This window comes from Myxine glutinosa, chromosome 5, assembly GCF_964187855.1.
Source record: "Myxine glutinosa chromosome 5, kmMyxGlut1.1, whole genome shotgun sequence".
NCBI classification, from domain to species: Eukaryota; Metazoa; Chordata; class Myxini; order Myxiniformes; family Myxinidae; genus Myxine; species Myxine glutinosa.
Window position 1 is genome coordinate 86752300 of NC_136265.1, and position 17300 is coordinate 86769599.

The 17300-nt window shown below is 41.8% G+C and overlaps 1 protein-coding gene across 2 annotated transcripts in view; it reads left to right on the top strand.

Annotated features, from left to right (window-relative positions):
- LOC137415082 (uncharacterized) overlaps nucleotides 1–17300 on the top strand; it is a 399049-nt gene that overhangs the window by 185838 nt on the left and 195911 nt on the right. The gene's annotated exons all lie outside the window — the stretch shown is intronic.

Below are 17300 nucleotides of genomic sequence, written 5' to 3' on the forward strand. Positions count from 1 at the left end.
TGTGGCGATTTCGGGTTTTAAACATCTTCGTGAGTAGAGGAAGAGTTGTGGCGATTTCGGGTTTTAAACATCTTCGTGAGTAGAGGAAGAGTTGTGGAGATTTCGGGTTTTAAACATCTTCGTGAGTAGAGGAAGAGTTGTGGAGATTTCGGGTTTTAAACATCTTTGTGAGTCGAGGAAGAGTTGTGGAGATTTCGAGTTTTAAACATCTTCGTGAGTAGAGGAAGAGTTGTGGAGATTTCCCATTTTGAACATCTTCGTGTGAAGAGGAAGAGTTGTGGAGATTTCGGGTTTTAAACATCTTCATGAGTAGAGGAAGAGTTGTGGAGATTTGGGGTTTTAAACATCTTCGTGAGTCGAGGAAGAGTTGTGGAGGTTTGGGGTTTTAAACATCTTCGTGAGAATAGGAAGAGTTGTGGAGATTTGGGGATTTAAACATCTTCGTGAGTCGAGGAAGAGTTGTGGAGATATGGGGTTTTAAACATCTTCGTGAGTCGAGGAAGAGTTGTGGAGATTTCGGGTTTTAAACACCTTCATGAGTGGAGGAAGAGTTGTGGGGATTTCCGGTTTTAAACATCTTCATGAGTCGAGGAAGAGTTGTGGAGATTTCGGATTTTTAATATCTTCGTGAGTGGAGGAAGAGTTGTGGAGATTTCGAGTTTTAAACATATTTGTGAGTAGAGGAAGAGTTGTGGAGATTTTGGGTTTTATACATCTTTGTGAGTAGAGGAAGAGTTGTGGAGCTTTCGGGTTTTAAACATCTTCGCGAGTCGAGGAAGAGTTGTGGAGATTTCGGGTTTTAAACATCTTCATGAATGGAGGAAGAGTTGTGGAGTTTTCGGGTTTTAAACATCTTCGTGAGTAGAGGAAGAGTTATGGAGATTTCGTGTTTTAAACATCTTCATGAGTCGAGGAAGAGTTGTGGAGATTTCGGGTTTTAAACAGCTTCGTGAGTCGAGGAAGAGTTGTGGAGATTTCGGGTTTTAAACATCTTCGTGAGTCGAGGAAGAGTTGTGGAGATTTCGGGTTTTAAACATCTTCGTGAGTCGAGGAAGAGTTGTGGAGATTTGGGGTTTTAAACATCTTGAGTAGAGGAAGAGTTGTGGAGATTTGGGGTTTTAAACATCTTCGTGAGTAGAGGAAGAGTTATGGAGATTTCGGGTTTTAAACATCTTCATGAGTCGAGGAAGAGTTGTGGAGATTTCGGGTTTTAAACAGCTTCGTGAGTCGAGGAAGAGTTGTGGAGATTTCGGGTTTTAAACATCTTCGTGAGTCGAGGAAGAGTTGTGGAGATTTCGGGTTTTAAACATCTTCGTGAGTCGAGGAAGAGTTGTGGAGATTTCGGGTTTTAAACATCTTCGTGAGTCGAGGAAGAGTTGTGGAGATTTGGGGTTTTAAACATCTTGAGTAGAGGAAGAGTTGTGGAGATTTGGGGTTTTAAACATCTTCGTGAGTAGAGGAAGAGTTGTGGAGATTTGGGGTTTTCAACATCTTCGTGAGTGGAGGAAGAGTTGTGGAGATTTCGGATTTAAAATATCTTCGTGAGTGGAGGAAGAGTTGTGGAGATTTGGGGTTTTAAATATCTTCGTGGGTAGAGGAAGAGTTGTGGAGATTTGGGGTTTTTAACATCTTCGTGAGTGGAGGAAGAGTTGTGGAGATTTGGGGTTTTAAACATCTTCGTGAGAAGAGGAAGAGTTGTGGAGATTTGGGGTTTTAAACATCTTCGTGAGTAGAGGAAGAGTTGTGGAGATTTGGGGTTTTAAACATCTTCGTGAGTAGAGGAAGAGTTGTGGAGATTTGGGGTTTTAAACATCTTCCTGAGTCGAGGAAGAGTTGTGGAGATTTGGGGTTTTAAACATCTTCGTGAGTCGAGGAAGAGTTGTGGAGATTTGGGTGTTTTAAACATCTTTGTGAGAATAGGAAGAGTTGTGGAGATTTGGGGATTTAAACATCTTCGTGAGTCGAGGAAGAGTTGTGGAGATTTCGGGTTTTAAACATCTTCGTGAGTCGAGGAAGAATTGTGGAGATTTGCTGTTTTAAACATCTTCGTGAGGAGAGGTAAGAATTTTGGAGATTTCGAGTTTTAAACATCTTCGTGAGTAGAGGAAGAGTTGTGGAGATTTCCCGTTTTGAACATCTTCGTGTGAAGAGGAAGAGTTGTGGAGATTTCGGGTTTTAAACATCTTCATGAGTAGAGGAAGAGTTGTGGAGATTTGGGGTTTTAAACATCTTCGTGAGTCGAGGAAGAGTTGTGGAGGTTTGGGGTTTTAAACATCTTCGTGAGAATAGGAAGAGTTGTGGAGATTTGGGGATTTAAACATCTTCGTGAGTCGAGGAAGAGTTGTGGAGATATGGGGTTTTAAACATCTTCGTGAGTCGAGGAAGAGTTGTGGAGATTTGGGGTTTTAAACATCTTCTTGAGTAGAGGAAGAGTTGTGGAGATTTGGGGTTTTAAACATCTTCGTGAGTAAAGGAATAGTTGTGGAGATTTCGGGTTTGAAACATCTCCGTGAGTGGAGGAAGAGTTGTGGCGATTTCGGGTTTTAAACATCTTCGTGAGTGGAGGAAGAGTTGTGGAGATTTCGGGTTTTAAACATCTTCGTGAGTAGAGGAAGAGTTGTGGAGATTTGGGGTTTTAAACATCTTCTTGAGTAGAGGAAGAGTTGTGGAGATTTGGGGTTTTAAACATCTTCGTGAGTAAAGGAATAGTTGTGGAGATTTCGGGTTTGAAACATCTCCGTGAGTGGAGGAAGAGTTGTGGCGATTTCGGGTTTTAAACATCTTCGTGAGTGGAGGAAGAGTTGTGGAGATTTCGGGTTTTAAACATCTTCGTGAGTAGAGGAAGAGTTGTGGAGATTTCGGGTTTTAAACATCTTCGTGATTAGAGGAAGAGTTGTGGAGATTTCGGGTTTTACACATCTTCATGAGTGGAGGAAGAGTTGTGAAGATTTCGGGTTTGAAACATCTTCGTGAGTAGAGGAAGAGTTGTGGAGATTTCGGGTTTGAAACATCTCCGTGAGTGGAGGAAGAGTTGTGGCAATTTCGGGTTTTAAACATCTTCGTGAGTAGAGGAAGAGTTGTGGAGATTTCGGGTTTTAAACACCTTCATGAGTAGAGGAAGAGTTGTGGAGATTTCGGGTTTTAAACCTCTTCATGAGTGGAGGAAGAGTTGTGGAGATTTCGGATTTTAAACATCTTCGTGAGTAGAGGAAGAGTTGTGGCGATTTCGGGTTTTAAACATCTTCGTGAGTAGAGGAAGAGTTGTGGAGATTTCGGGTTTTAAACATCTTCGTGAGTCGAGGAAGAGTTGTGGATATTTGGGGTTTTAAACATCTTTGTGAGTGGAGGAAGAGTTGTGGAGATTTGAGGTTTTAAACATCTTTGTGAGTAGAGGAAGAGTTGTGGAGATTTCGGGTTTTAAACATCTTCATGAGTCGAGGAAGAGTTGTGGAGATTTCGGATTTTAAACATCTTCGTGAGTGGAGGAAGAGTTGTGGAGATTTCGGGTTTGAAACATCTTCGTGAGTCGAGGAAGAGTTGTGGCGATTTCGGGTTTTAAACATCTTCGTGAGTAGAGGAAGAGTTGTGGCGATTTCGGGTTTTAAACATCTTCGTGAGTAGAGGAAGAGTTGTGGAGATTTCGGGTTTTAAACATCTTCGTGAGTAGAGGAAGAGTTGTGGAGATTTCGGGTTTTAAACATCTTTGTGAGTCGAGGAAGAGTTGTGGAGATTTCGAGTTTTAAACATCTTCGTGAGTAGAGGAAGAGTTGTGGAGATTTCCCGTTTTGAACATATTCGTGTGAAGAGGAAGAGTTGTGGAGATTTCGGGTTTTAAACATCTTCATGAGTAGAGGAAGAGTTGTGGAGATTTGGGGTTTTAAACATCTTCGTGAGTCGAGGAAGAGTTGTGGAGGTTTGGGGTTTTAAACATCTTCGTGAGAATAGGAAGAGTTGTGGAGATTTGGGGATTTAAACATCTTCGTGAGTCGAGGAAGAGTTGTGGAGATTTGGGGTTTTAAACATCTTCTTGAGTAGAGGAAGAGTTGTGGAGATTTGGGGTTTTAAACATCTTCGTGAGTAAAGGAATAGTTGTGGAGATTTCGGGTTTGAAACATCTCCGTGAGTGGAGGAAGAGTTGTGGCGATTTCGGGTTTTAAACATCTTCGTGAGTGGAGGAAGAGTTGTGGAGATTTCGGGTTTTAAACATCTTCGTGAGTGGAGGAAGAGTTGTGGAGATTTCGGGTTTTAAACATCTTCGTGAGTAGAGGAAGAGTTGTGGAGATTTGGGGTTTTAAACATCTTCTTGAGTAGAGGAAGAGTTGTGGAGATTTGGGGTTTTAAACATCTTCGTGAGTAAAGGAATAGTTGTGGAGATTTCGGGTTTGAAACATCTCCGTGAGTGGAGGAAGAGTTGTGGCGATTTCGGGTTTTAAACATCTTCGTGAGTGGAGGAAGAGTTGTGGAGATTTCGGGTTTTAAACATCTTCGTGAGTAGAGGAAGAGTTGTGGAGATTTCGGGTTTTAAACATCTTCGTGATTAGAGGAAGAGTTGTGGAGATTTCGGGTTTTACACATCTTCATGAGTAGAGGAAGAGTTGTGAAGATTTCGGGTTTGAAACATCTTCGTGAGTAGAGGAAGAGTTGTGGAGATTTCGGGTTTGAAACATCTCCGTGAGTGGAGGAAGAGTTGTGGCAATTTCGGGTTTTAAACATCTTCGTGAGTAGAGGAAGAGTTGTGGAGATTTCGGGTTTTAAACCTCTTCATGAGTGGAGGAAGAGTTGTGGAGATTTCGGATTTTAAACATCTTCTTGAGTAGAGGAAGAGTTGTGGCGATTTCGGGTTTTAAACATCTTTGTGAGTCGAGGAAGAGTTGTGGCGATTTCGGGTTTTAAACATCTTCGTGAGTAGAGGAAGAGTTGTGGCGATTTCGGGTTTTAAACGTCTTCGTGAGTAGAGGAAGAGTTGTGGAGATTTCAGGTTTTAAACATCTTCGTGAGTAGAGGAAGAGTTGTGGAGATTTCGGGTTTTAAACATCTTTGTGAGTCGAGGAAGAGTTGTGGAGATTTCGGGTTTGAAACATCTTCGTGAGTCGAGGAAGAGTTGTGGAGATTTCGGGTTTTAAACATCTTCGTGAGTAGAGGAAGAATTGTGGAGATTTCGGGTTTTAAACATCTTCGTGAGTAGAGGAAGAGTTGTGACGATTTCGGGTTTGAAACATCTTCGTGAGTCGAGGAAGAGTTGTGGATATTTCGGGTTTTAAACACCTTCATGAGTGGAGGAAGAGTTGTGGGGATTTCCGGTTTTAAACATCTTCATGAGTCGAGGAAGAGTTGTGGAGATTTCGGATTTTTAATATCTTCGTGAGTGGAGGAAGAGTTGTGGAGATTTCGAGTTTTAAACATATTCGTGAGTAGAGGAAGAGTTGTGGAGATTTCGGGTTTTATACATCTTTGTGAGTAGAGGAAGAGTTGTGGAGCTTTCGGGTTTTAAACATCTTCGCGAGTCGAGGAAGAGTTGTGGAGTTTTCGGGTTTTAAACATCTTCGTGAGTAGAGGAAGAGTTATGGAGATTTCGTGTTTTAAACATCTTCGTGAGTGGAGGAAGAGTTGTGGAGATTTCGGTTTTAAACATCTTCGTGAGTCGAGGAAGAGTTGTGGAGATTTCGGGTTTTAAACATCTTCGTGAGTCGAGGAAGAGTTGTGGAGATTTGGGGTTTTAAACATCTTCTTGAGTAGAGGAAGAGTTGTGGAGATTTGGGGTTTTAAACATCTTCGTGAGTAGAGGAAGAGTTGTGGAGATTTGGGGTTTTCAACATCTTCGTGAGTGGAGGAAGAGTTGTGGAGATTTCGGATTTAAAATATCTTCGTGAGTGGAGGAAGAGTTGTGGCGATTTCGGGTTTTAAACATCTTCGTGAGTAGAGGAAGAGTTGTGGAGATTTCGGGTTTTAAACATCTTCGTGAGTCGAGGAAGAGTTGTGGATATTTGGGGTTTTAAACATCTTTGTGAGTGGAGGAAGAGTTGTGGAGATTTGAGGTTTTAAACATCTTTGTGAGTAGAGGAAGAGTTGTGGAGATTTCGGGTTTTAAACATCTTCATGAGTCGAGGAAGAGTTGTGGAGATTTCGGATTTTAAACATCTTCGTGAGTGGAGGAAGAGTTGTGGAGATTTCGGGTTTGAAACATCTTCGTGAGTCGAGGAAGAGTTGTGGCGATTTCGGGTTTTAAACATCTTCGTGAGTAGAGGAAGAGTTGTGGCGATTTCGGGTTTTAAACATCTTCGTGAGTAGAGGAAGAGTTGTGGAGATTTCGGGTTTTAAACATCTTCGTGAGTAGAGGAAGAGTTGTGGAGATTTCGGGTTTTAAACATCTTTGTGAGTCGAGGAAGAGTTGTGGAGATTTCGAGTTTTAAACATCTTCGTGAGTAGAGGAAGAGTTGTGGAGATTTCCCGTTTTGAACATATTCGTGTGAAGAGGAAGAGTTGTGGAGATTTCGGGTTTTAAACATCTTCATGAGTAGAGGAAGAGTTGTGGAGATTTGGGGTTTTAAACATCTTCGTGAGTCGAGGAAGAGTTGTGGAGGTTTGGGGTTTTAAACATCTTCGTGAGAATAGGAAGAGTTGTGGAGATTTGGGGATTTAAACATCTTCGTGAGTCGAGGAAGAGTTGTGGAGATATGGGGTTTTAAACATCTTCGTGAGTCGAGGAAGAGTTGTGGAGATTTGGGGTTTTAAACATCTTCTTGAGTAGAGGAAGAGTTGTGGAGATTTGGGGTTTTAAACATCTTCGTGAGTAAAGGAATAGTTGTGGAGATTTCGGGTTTGAAACATCTCCGTGAGTGGAGGAAGAGTTGTGGCGATTTCGGGTTTTAAACATCTTCGTGAGTGGAGGAAGAGTTGTGGAGATTTCGGGTTTTAAACATCTTCGTGAGTAGAGGAAGAGTTGTGGAGATTTGGGGTTTTAAACATCTTCTTGAGTAGAGGAAGAGTTGTGGAGATTTGGGGTTTTAAACATCTTCGTGAGTAAAGGAATAGTTGTGGAGATTTCGGGTTTGAAACATCTCCGTGAGTGGAGGAAGAGTTGTGGCGATTTCGGGTTTTAAACATCTTCGTGAGTGGAGGAAGAGTTGTGGAGATTTCGGGTTTTAAACATCTTCGTGAGTAGAGGAAGAGTTGTGGAGATTTCGGGTTTTAAACATCTTCGTGATTAGAGGAAGAGTTGTGGAGATTTCGGGTTTTACACATCTTCATGAGTAGAGGAAGAGTTGTGAAGATTTCGGGTTTGAAACATCTTCGTGAGTAGAGGAAGAGTTGTGGAGATTTCGGGTTTGAAACATCTCCGTGAGTGGAGGAAGAGTTGTGGCAATTTCGGGTTTTAAACATCTTCGTGAGTAGAGGAAGAGTTGTGGAGATTTCGGGTTTTAAACACCTTCATGAGTAGAGGAAGAGTTGTGGAGATTTCGGGTTTTAAACCTCTTCATGAGTGGAGGAAGAGTTGTGGAGATTTCGGATTTTAAACATCTTCTTGAGTAGAGGAAGAGTTGTGGCGATTTCGGGTTTTAAACATCTTCGTGAGGAGAGGAAGAGTTGTGGAGATTTCGGGTTTTAAACATCTTCGTGAGTCGAGGAAGAGTTGTGGATATTTGGGGTTTTAAACATCTTTGTGAGTGGAGGAAGAGTTGTGGAGATTTGAGGTTTTAAACATCTTTGTGAGTCGAGGAAGAGTTGTGGCGATTTCGGGTTTTAAACATCTTCGTGAGTAGAGGAAGAGTTGTGGCGATTTCGGGTTTTAAACATCTTCGTGAGTAGAGGAAGAGTTGTGGAGATTTCGGGTTTTAAACATCTTTGTGAGTCGAGGAAGAGTTGTGGAGATTTCGGGTTTGAAACATCTTCGTGAGTCGAGGAAGAGTTGTGGAGATTTCGGGTTTTAAACATCTTCGTGAGTAGAGGAAGAATTGTGGAGATTTCGGGTTTTAAACATCTTCGTGAGTAGAGGAAGAGTTGTGACGATTTCGGGTTTGAAACATCTTCGTGAGTCGAGGAAGAGTTGTGGATATTTCGGGTTTTAAACACCTTCATGAGTGGAGGAAGAGTTGTGGGGATTTCCGGTTTTAAACATCTTCATGAGTCGAGGAAGAGTTGTGGAGATTTCGGATTTTTAATATCTTCGTGAGTGGAGGAAGAGTTGTGGAGATTTCGAGTTTTAAACATATTCGTGAGTAGAGGAAGAGTTGTGGAGATTTCGGGTTTTATACATCTTTGTGAGTAGAGGAAGAGTTGTGGAGCTTTCGGGTTTTAAACATCTTCGCGAGTCGAGGAAGAGTTGTGGAGATTTCGGGTTTTAAACATCTTCGTGAGTGGAGGAAGAGTTGTGGAGATTTCGGGTTTTAAACATCTTCGTGAGTAGAGGAAGAGTTGTGGAGATTTGGGGTTTTAAACATCTTCTTGAGTAGAGGAAGAGTTGTGGAGATTTGGGGTTTTAAACATCTTCGTGAGTAAAGGAATAGTTGTGGAGATTTCGGGTTTGAAACATCTCCGTGAGTGGAGGAAGAGTTGTGGCGATTTCGGGTTTTAAACATCTTCGTGAGTGGAGGAAGAGTTGTGGAGATTTCGGGTTTTAAACATCTTCGTGAGTAGAGGAAGAGTTGTGGAGATTTCGGGTTTTAAACATCTTCGTGATTAGAGGAAGAGTTGTGGAGATTTCGGGTTTTACACATCTTCATGAGTAGAGGAAGAGTTGTGAAGATTTCGGGTTTGAAACATCTTCGTGAGTAGAGGAAGAGTTGTGGAGATTTCGGGTTTGAAACATCTCCGTGAGTGGAGGAAGAGTTGTGGCAATTTCGGGTTTTAAACATCTTCGTGAGTAGAGGAAGAGTTGTGGAGATTTCGGGTTTTAAACACCTTCATGAGTAGAGGAAGAGTTGTGGAGATTTCGGGTTTTAAACCTCTTCATGAGTGGAGGAAGAGTTGTGGAGATTTCGGATTTTAAACATCTTCTTGAGTAGAGGAAGAGTTGTGGCGATTTCGGGTTTTAAACATCTTTGTGAGTCGAGGAAGAGTTGTGGCGATTTCGGGTTTTAAACATCTTCGTGAGTAGAGGAAGAGTTGTGGCGATTTCGGGTTTTAAACGTCTTCGTGAGTAGAGGAAGAGTTGTGGAGATTTCAGGTTTTAAACATCTTCGTAAGTAGAGGAAGAGTTGTGGAGATTTCGGGTTTTAAACATCTTTGTGAGTCGAGGAAGAGTTGTGGAGATTTCGGGTTTGAAACATCTTCGTGAGTCGAGGAAGAGTTGTGGAGATTTCGGGTTTTAAACATCTTCGTGAGTAGAGGAAGAATTGTGGAGATTTCGGGTTTTAAACATCTTCGTGAGTAGAGGAAGAGTTGTGACGATTTCGGGTTTGAAACATCTTCGTGAGTCGAGGAAGAGTTGTGGATATTTCGGGTTTTAAACACCTTCATGAGTGGAGGAAGAGTTGTGGGGATTTCCGGTTTTAAACATCTTCATGAGTCGAGGAAGAGTTGTGGAGATTTCGGATTTTTAATATCTTCGTGAGTGGAGGAAGAGTTGTGGAGATTTCGAGTTTTAAACATATTCGTGAGTAGAGGAAGAGTTGTGGAGATTTCGGGTTTTATACATCTTTGTGAGTAGAGGAAGAGTTGTGGAGCTTTCGGGTTTTAAACATCTTCGCGAGTCGAGGAAGAGTTGTGGAGTTTTCGGGTTTTAAACATCTTCGTGAGTAGAGGAAGAGTTATGGAGATTTCGTGTTTTAAACATCTTCGTGAGTGGAGGAAGAGTTGTGGAGATTTCGGGTTTTAAACATCTTCGTGAGTCGAGGAAGAGTTGTGGAGATTTCGGGTTTTAAACATCTTCGTGAGTCGAGGAAGAGTTGTGGAGATTTGGGGTTTTAAACATCTTCTTGAGTAGAGGAAGAGTTGTGGAGATTTGGGGTTTTAAACATCTTCGTGAGTAGAGGAAGAGTTGTGGAGATTTGGGGTTTTCAACATCTTCGTGAGTGGAGGAAGAGTTGTGGAGATTTCGGATTTAAAATATCTTCGTGAGTGGAGGAAGAGTTGTGGCGATTTCGGGTTTTAAACATCTTCGTGAGTAGAGGAAGAGTTGTGGAGATTTCGGGTTTTAAACATCTTCGTGAGTCGAGGAAGAGTTGTGGATATTTGGGGTTTTAAACATCTTTGTGAGTGGAGGAAGAGTTGTGGAGATTTGAGGTTTTAAACATCTTTGTGAGTAGAGGAAGAGTTGTGGAGATTTCGGGTTTTAAACATCTTCATGAGTCGAGGAAGAGTTGTGGAGATTTCGGATTTTAAACATCTTCGTGAGTGGAGGAAGAGTTGTGGAGATTTCGGGTTTTAAACATCTTCGTGAGTCGAGGAAGAGTTGTGGCGATTTCGGGTTTTAAACATCTTCGTGAGTAGAGGAAGAGTTGTGGCGATTTCGGGTTTTAAACATCTTCGTGAGTAGAGGAAGAGTTGTGGAGATTTCGGGTTTTAAACATCTTCGTGAGTAGAGGAAGAGTTGTGGAGATTTCGGGTTTTAAACATCTTTGTGAGTCGAGGAAGAGTTGTGGAGATTTCGAGTTTTAAACATCTTCGTGAGTAGAGGAAGAGTTGTGGAGATTTCCCGTTTTGAACATATTCGTGTGAAGAGGAAGAGTTGTGGAGATTTCGGGTTTTAAACATCTTCATGAGTAGAGGAAGAGTTGTGGAGATTTGGGGTTTTAAACATCTTCGTGAGTCGAGGAAGAGTTGTGGAGGTTTGGGGTTTTAAACATCTTCGTGAGAATAGGAAGAGTTGTGGAGATTTGGGGATTTAAACATCTTCGTGAGTCGAGGAAGAGTTGTGGAGATATGGGGTTTTAAACATCTTCGTGAGTCGAGGAAGAGTTGTGGAGATTTGGGGTTTTAAACATCTTCTTGAGTAGAGGAAGAGTTGTGGAGATTTGGGGTTTTAAACATCTTCGTGAGTAAAGGAATAGTTGTGGAGATTTCGGGTTTGAAACATCTCCGTGAGTGGAGGAAGAGTTGTGGCGATTTCGGGTTTTAAACATCTTCGTGAGTGGAGGAAGAGTTGTGGAGATTTCGGGTTTTAAACATCTTCGTGAGTAGAGGAAGAGTTGTGGAGATTTGGGGTTTTAAACATCTTCTTGAGTAGAGGAAGAGTTGTGGAGATTTGGGGTTTTAAACATCTTCGTGAGTAAAGGAATAGTTGTGGAGATTTCGGGTTTGAAACATCTCCGTGAGTGGAGGAAGAGTTGTGGCGATTTCGGGTTTTAAACATCTTCGTGAGTGGAGGAAGAGTTGTGGAGATTTCGGGTTTTAAACATCTTCGTGAGTAGAGGAAGAGTTGTGGAGATTTCGGGTTTTAAACATCTTCGTGATTAGAGGAAGAGTTGTGGAGATTTCGGGTTTTACACATCTTCATGAGTAGAGGAAGAGTTGTGAAGATTTCGGGTTTGAAACATCTTCGTGAGTAGAGGAAGAGTTGTGGAGATTTCGGGTTTGAAACATCTCCGTGAGTGGAGGAAGAGTTGTGGCAATTTCGGGTTTTAAACATCTTCGTGAGTAGAGGAAGAGTTGTGGAGATTTCGGGTTTTAAACACCTTCATGAGTAGAGGAAGAGTTGTGGAGATTTCGGGTTTTAAACCTCTTCATGAGTGGAGGAAGAGTTGTGGAGATTTCGGATTTTAAACATCTTCTTGAGTAGAGGAAGAGTTGTGGCGATTTCGGGTTTTAAACATCTTCGTGAGGAGAGGAAGAGTTGTGGAGATTTCGGGTTTTAAACATCTTCGTGAGTCGAGGAAGAGTTGTGGATATTTGGGGTTTTAAACATCTTTGTGAGTGGAGGAAGAGTTGTGGAGATTTGAGGTTTTAAACATCTTTGTGAGTCGAGGAAGAGTTGTGGCGATTTCGGGTTTTAAACATCTTCGTGAGTAGAGGAAGAGTTGTGGCGATTTCGGGTTTTAAACATCTTCGTGAGTAGAGGAAGAGTTGTGGAGATTTCGGGTTTTAAACATCTTTGTGAGTCGAGGAAGAGTTGTGGAGATTTCGGGTTTGAAACATCTTCGTGAGTCGAGGAAGAGTTGTGGAGATTTCGGGTTTTAAACATCTTCGTGAGTAGAGGAAGAATTGTGGAGATTTCGGGTTTTAAACATCTTCGTGAGTAGAGGAAGAGTTGTGACGATTTCGGGTTTGAAACATCTTCGTGAGTCGAGGAAGAGTTGTGGATATTTCGGGTTTTAAACACCTTCATGAGTGGAGGAAGAGTTGTGGGGATTTCCGGTTTTAAACATCTTCATGAGTCGAGGAAGAGTTGTGGAGATTTCGGATTTTTAATATCTTCGTGAGTGGAGGAAGAGTTGTGGAGATTTCGAGTTTTAAACATATTCGTGAGTAGAGGAAGAGTTGTGGAGATTTCGGGTTTTATACATCTTTGTGAGTAGAGGAAGAGTTGTGGAGCTTTCGGGTTTTAAACATCTTCGCGAGTCGAGGAAGAGTTGTGGAGATTTCGGGTTTTAAACATCTTCATGAATGGAGGAAGAGTTGTGGAGTTTTCGGGTTTTAAACATCTTCGTGAGTAGAGGAAGAGTTATGGAGATTTCGTGTTTTAAACATCTTCGTGAGTCGAGGAAGAGTTATGGAGATTGCGGGTTTTAAACATCTTCATGAGTCGAGGAAGAGTTGTGGAGATTTCGGGTTTTAAACATCTTCGTGAGTCGAGGAAGAGTTGTGGAGATTTCGGGTTTTAAACATCTTCGTGAGTCGAGGAAGAGTTGTGGAGATTTGGGGTTTTAAACATCTTCTTGAGTAGAGGAAGAGTTGTGGAGATTTGGGGTTTTAAACATCTTCGTGAGTAGAGGAAGAGTTGTGGAGATTTGGGGTTTTCAACATCTTCGTGAGTGGAGGAAGAGTTGTGGAGATTTCGGATTTAAAATATCTTCGTGAGTGGAGGAAGAGTTGTGGCGATTTCGGGTTTTAAACATCTTCGTGAGTAGAGGAAGAGTTGTGGAGATTTCGGGTTTTAAACATCTTCGTGAGTCGAGGAAGAGTTGTGGATATTTGGGGTTTTAAACATCTTTGTGAGTGGAGGAAGAGTTGTGGAGATTTGAGGTTTTAAACATCTTTGTGAGTAGAGGAAGAGTTGTGGAGATTTCGGGTTTTAAACATCTTCATGAGTCGAGGAAGAGTTGTGGAGATTTCGGATTTTAAACATCTTCGTGAGTGGAGGAAGAGTTGTGGAGATTTCGGGTTTGAAACATCTTCGTGAGTCGAGGAAGAGTTGTGGCGATTTCGGGTTTTAAACATCTTCGTGAGTAGAGGAAGAGTTGTGGCGATTTCGGGTTTTAAACATCTTCGTGAGTAGAGGAAGAGTTGTGGAGATTTCGGGTTTTAAACATCTTCGTGAGTAGAGGAAGAGTTGTGGAGATTTCGGGTTTTAAACATCTTTGTGAGTCGAGGAAGAGTTGTGGAGATTTCGAGTTTTAAACATCTTCGTGAGTAGAGGAAGAGTTGTGGAGATTTCCCGTTTTGAACATATTCGTGTGAAGAGGAAGAGTTGTGGAGATTTCGGGTTTTAAACATCTTCATGAGTAGAGGAAGAGTTGTGGAGATTTGGGGTTTTAAACATCTTCGTGAGTCGAGGAAGAGTTGTGGAGGTTTGGGGTTTTAAACATCTTCGTGAGAATAGGAAGAGTTGTGGAGATTTGGGGATTTAAACATCTTCGTGAGTCGAGGAAGAGTTGTGGAGATATGGGGTTTTAAACATCTTCGTGAGTCGAGGAAGAGTTGTGGAGATTTGGGGTTTTAAACATCTTCTTGAGTAGAGGAAGAGTTGTGGAGATTTGGGGTTTTAAACATCTTCGTGAGTAAAGGAATAGTTGTGGAGATTTCGGGTTTGAAACATCTCCGTGAGTGGAGGAAGAGTTGTGGCGATTTCGGGTTTTAAACATCTTCGTGAGTGGAGGAAGAGTTGTGGAGATTTCGGGTTTTAAACATCTTCGTGAGTAGAGGAAGAGTTGTGGAGATTTGGGGTTTTAAACATCTTCTTGAGTAGAGGAAGAGTTGTGGAGATTTGGGGTTTTAAACATCTTCGTGAGTAAAGGAATAGTTGTGGAGATTTCGGGTTTGAAACATCTCCGTGAGTGGAGGAAGAGTTGTGGCGATTTCGGGTTTTAAACATCTTCGTGAGTGGAGGAAGAGTTGTGGAGATTTCGGGTTTTAAACATCTTCGTGAGTAGAGGAAGAGTTGTGGAGATTTCGGGTTTTAAACATCTTCGTGATTAGAGGAAGAGTTGTGGAGATTTCGGGTTTTACACATCTTCATGAGTAGAGGAAGAGTTGTGAAGATTTCGGGTTTGAAACATCTTCGTGAGTAGAGGAAGAGTTGTGGAGATTTCGGGTTTGAAACATCTCCGTGAGTGGAGGAAGAGTTGTGGCAATTTCGGGTTTTAAACATCTTCGTGAGTAGAGGAAGAGTTGTGGAGATTTCGGGTTTTAAACACCTTCATGAGTAGAGGAAGAGTTGTGGAGATTTCGGGTTTTAAACCTCTTCATGAGTGGAGGAAGAGTTGTGGAGATTTCGGATTTTAAACATCTTCTTGAGTAGAGGAAGAGTTGTGGCGATTTCGGGTTTTAAACATCTTCGTGAGGAGAGGAAGAGTTGTGGAGATTTCGGGTTTTAAACATCTTCGTGAGTCGAGGAAGAGTTGTGGATATTTGGGGTTTTAAACATCTTTGTGAGTGGAGGAAGAGTTGTGGAGATTTGAGGTTTTAAACATCTTTGTGAGTCGAGGAAGAGTTGTGGCGATTTCGGGTTTTAAACATCTTCGTGAGTAGAGGAAGAGTTGTGGCGATTTCGGGTTTTAAACATCTTCGTGAGTAGAGGAAGAGTTGTGGAGATTTCGGGTTTTAAACATCTTTGTGAGTCGAGGAAGAGTTGTGGAGATTTCGGGTTTGAAACATCTTCGTGAGTCGAGGAAGAGTTGTGGAGATTTCGGGTTTTAAACATCTTCGTGAGTAGAGGAAGAATTGTGGAGATTTCGGGTTTTAAACATCTTCGTGAGTAGAGGAAGAGTTGTGACGATTTCGGGTTTGAAACATCTTCGTGAGTCGAGGAAGAGTTGTGGATATTTCGGGTTTTAAACACCTTCATGAGTGGAGGAAGAGTTGTGGGGATTTCCGGTTTTAAACATCTTCATGAGTCGAGGAAGAGTTGTGGAGATTTCGGATTTTTAATATCTTCGTGAGTGGAGGAAGAGTTGTGGAGATTTCGAGTTTTAAACATATTCGTGAGTAGAGGAAGAGTTGTGGAGATTTCGGGTTTTATACATCTTTGTGAGTAGAGGAAGAGTTGTGGAGCTTTCGGGTTTTAAACATCTTCGCGAGTCGAGGAAGAGTTGTGGAGATTTCGGGTTTTAAACATCTTCATGAATGGAGGAAGAGTTGTGGAGTTTTCGGGTTTTAAACATCTTCGTGAGTAGAGGAAGAGTTATGGAGATTTCGTGTTTTAAACATCTTCGTGAGTCGAGGAAGAGTTATGGAGATTGCGGGTTTTAAACATCTTCATGAGTCGAGGAAGAGTTGTGGAGATTTCGGGTTTTAAACATCTTCGTGAGTCGAGGAAGAGTTGTGGAGATTTCGGGTTTTAAACATCTTCGTGAGTCGAGGAAGAGTTGTGGAGATTTGGGGTTTTAAACATCTTCTTGAGTAGAGGAAGAGTTGTGGAGATTTGGGGTTTTAAACATCTTCGTGAGTAGAGGAAGAGTTGTGGAGATTTGGGGTTTTCAACATCTTCGTGAGTGGAGGAAGAGTTGTGGAGATTTCGGATTTAAAATATCTTCGTGAGTGGAGGAAGAGTTGTGGCGATTTCGGGTTTTAAACATCTTCGTGAGTAGAGGAAGAGTTGTGGAGATTTCGGGTTTTAAACTTCTTCGTGAGTCGAGGAAGAGTTGTGGATATTTGGGGTTTTAAACATCTTCGTGAGTGGAGGAAGAGTTGTGGAGATTTGAGGTTTTAAACATCTTTGTGAGTAGAGGAAGAGTTGTGGAGATTTCGGGTTTTAAACATCTTCATGAGTCGAGGAAGAGTTGTGGAGATTTCGGATTTTAAACATCTTCATGAGTGGAGGAAGAGTTGTGGAGATTTCGGGTTTGAAACATCTTCGTGAGTCGAGGAAGAGTTGTGGCGATTTCGGGTTTTAAACATCTTCGTGAGTAGAGGAAGAGTTGTGGCGATTTCGGGTTTTAAACATCTTCGTGAGTAGAGGAAGAGTTGTGGAGATTTCGGGTTTTAAACATCTTCGTGAGTAGAGGAAGAGTTGTGGAGATTTCGGGTTTTAAACATCTTTGTGAGTCGAGGAAGAGTTGTGGAGATTTCGAGTTTTAAACATCTTCGTGAGTAGAGGAAGAGTTGTGGAGATTTCCCGTTTTGAACATATTCGTGTGAAGAGGAAGAGTTGTGGAGATTTCGGGTTTTAAACATCTTCATGAGTAGAGGAAGAGTTGTGGAGATTTGGGGTTTTAAACATCTTCGTGAGTCGAGGAAGAGTTGTGGAGGTTTGGGGTTTTAAACATCTTCGTGAGAATAGGAAGAGTTGTGGAGATTTGGGGATTTAAACATCTTCGTGAGTCGAGGAAGAGTTGTGGAGATATGGGGTTTTAAACATCTTCGTGAGTCGAGGAAGAGTTGTGGAGATTTGGGGTTTTAAACATCTTCTTGAGTAGAGGAAGAGTTGTGGAGATTTGGGGTTTTAAACATCTTCGTGAGTAAAGGAATAGTTGTGGAGATTTCGGGTTTGAAACATCTCCGTGAGTGGAGGAAGAGTTGTGGCGATTTCGGGTTGTAAACATCTTCGTGAGTGGAGGAAGAGTTGTGGAGATTTCGGGTTTTAAACATCTTCGTGAGTAGAGGAAGAGTTGTGGAGATTTGGGGTTTTAAACATCTTCTTGAGTAGAGGAAGAGTTGTGGAGATTTGGGGTTTTAAACATCTTCGTGAGTAAAGGAATAGTTGTGGAGATTTCGGGTTTGAAACATCTCCGTGAGTGGAGGAAGAGTTGTGGCGATTTCGGGTTTTAAACATCTTCGTGAGTGGAGGAAGAGTTGTGGAGATTTCGGGTTTTAAACATCTTCGTGAGTAGAGGAAGAGTTGTGGAGATTTCGGGTTTTAAACATCTTCGTGATTAGAGGAAGAGTTGTGGAGATTTCGGGTTTTACACATCTTCATGAGTAGAGGAAGAGTTGTGAAGATTTCGGGTTTGAAACATCTTCGTGAGTAGAGGAAGAGTTGTGGAGAT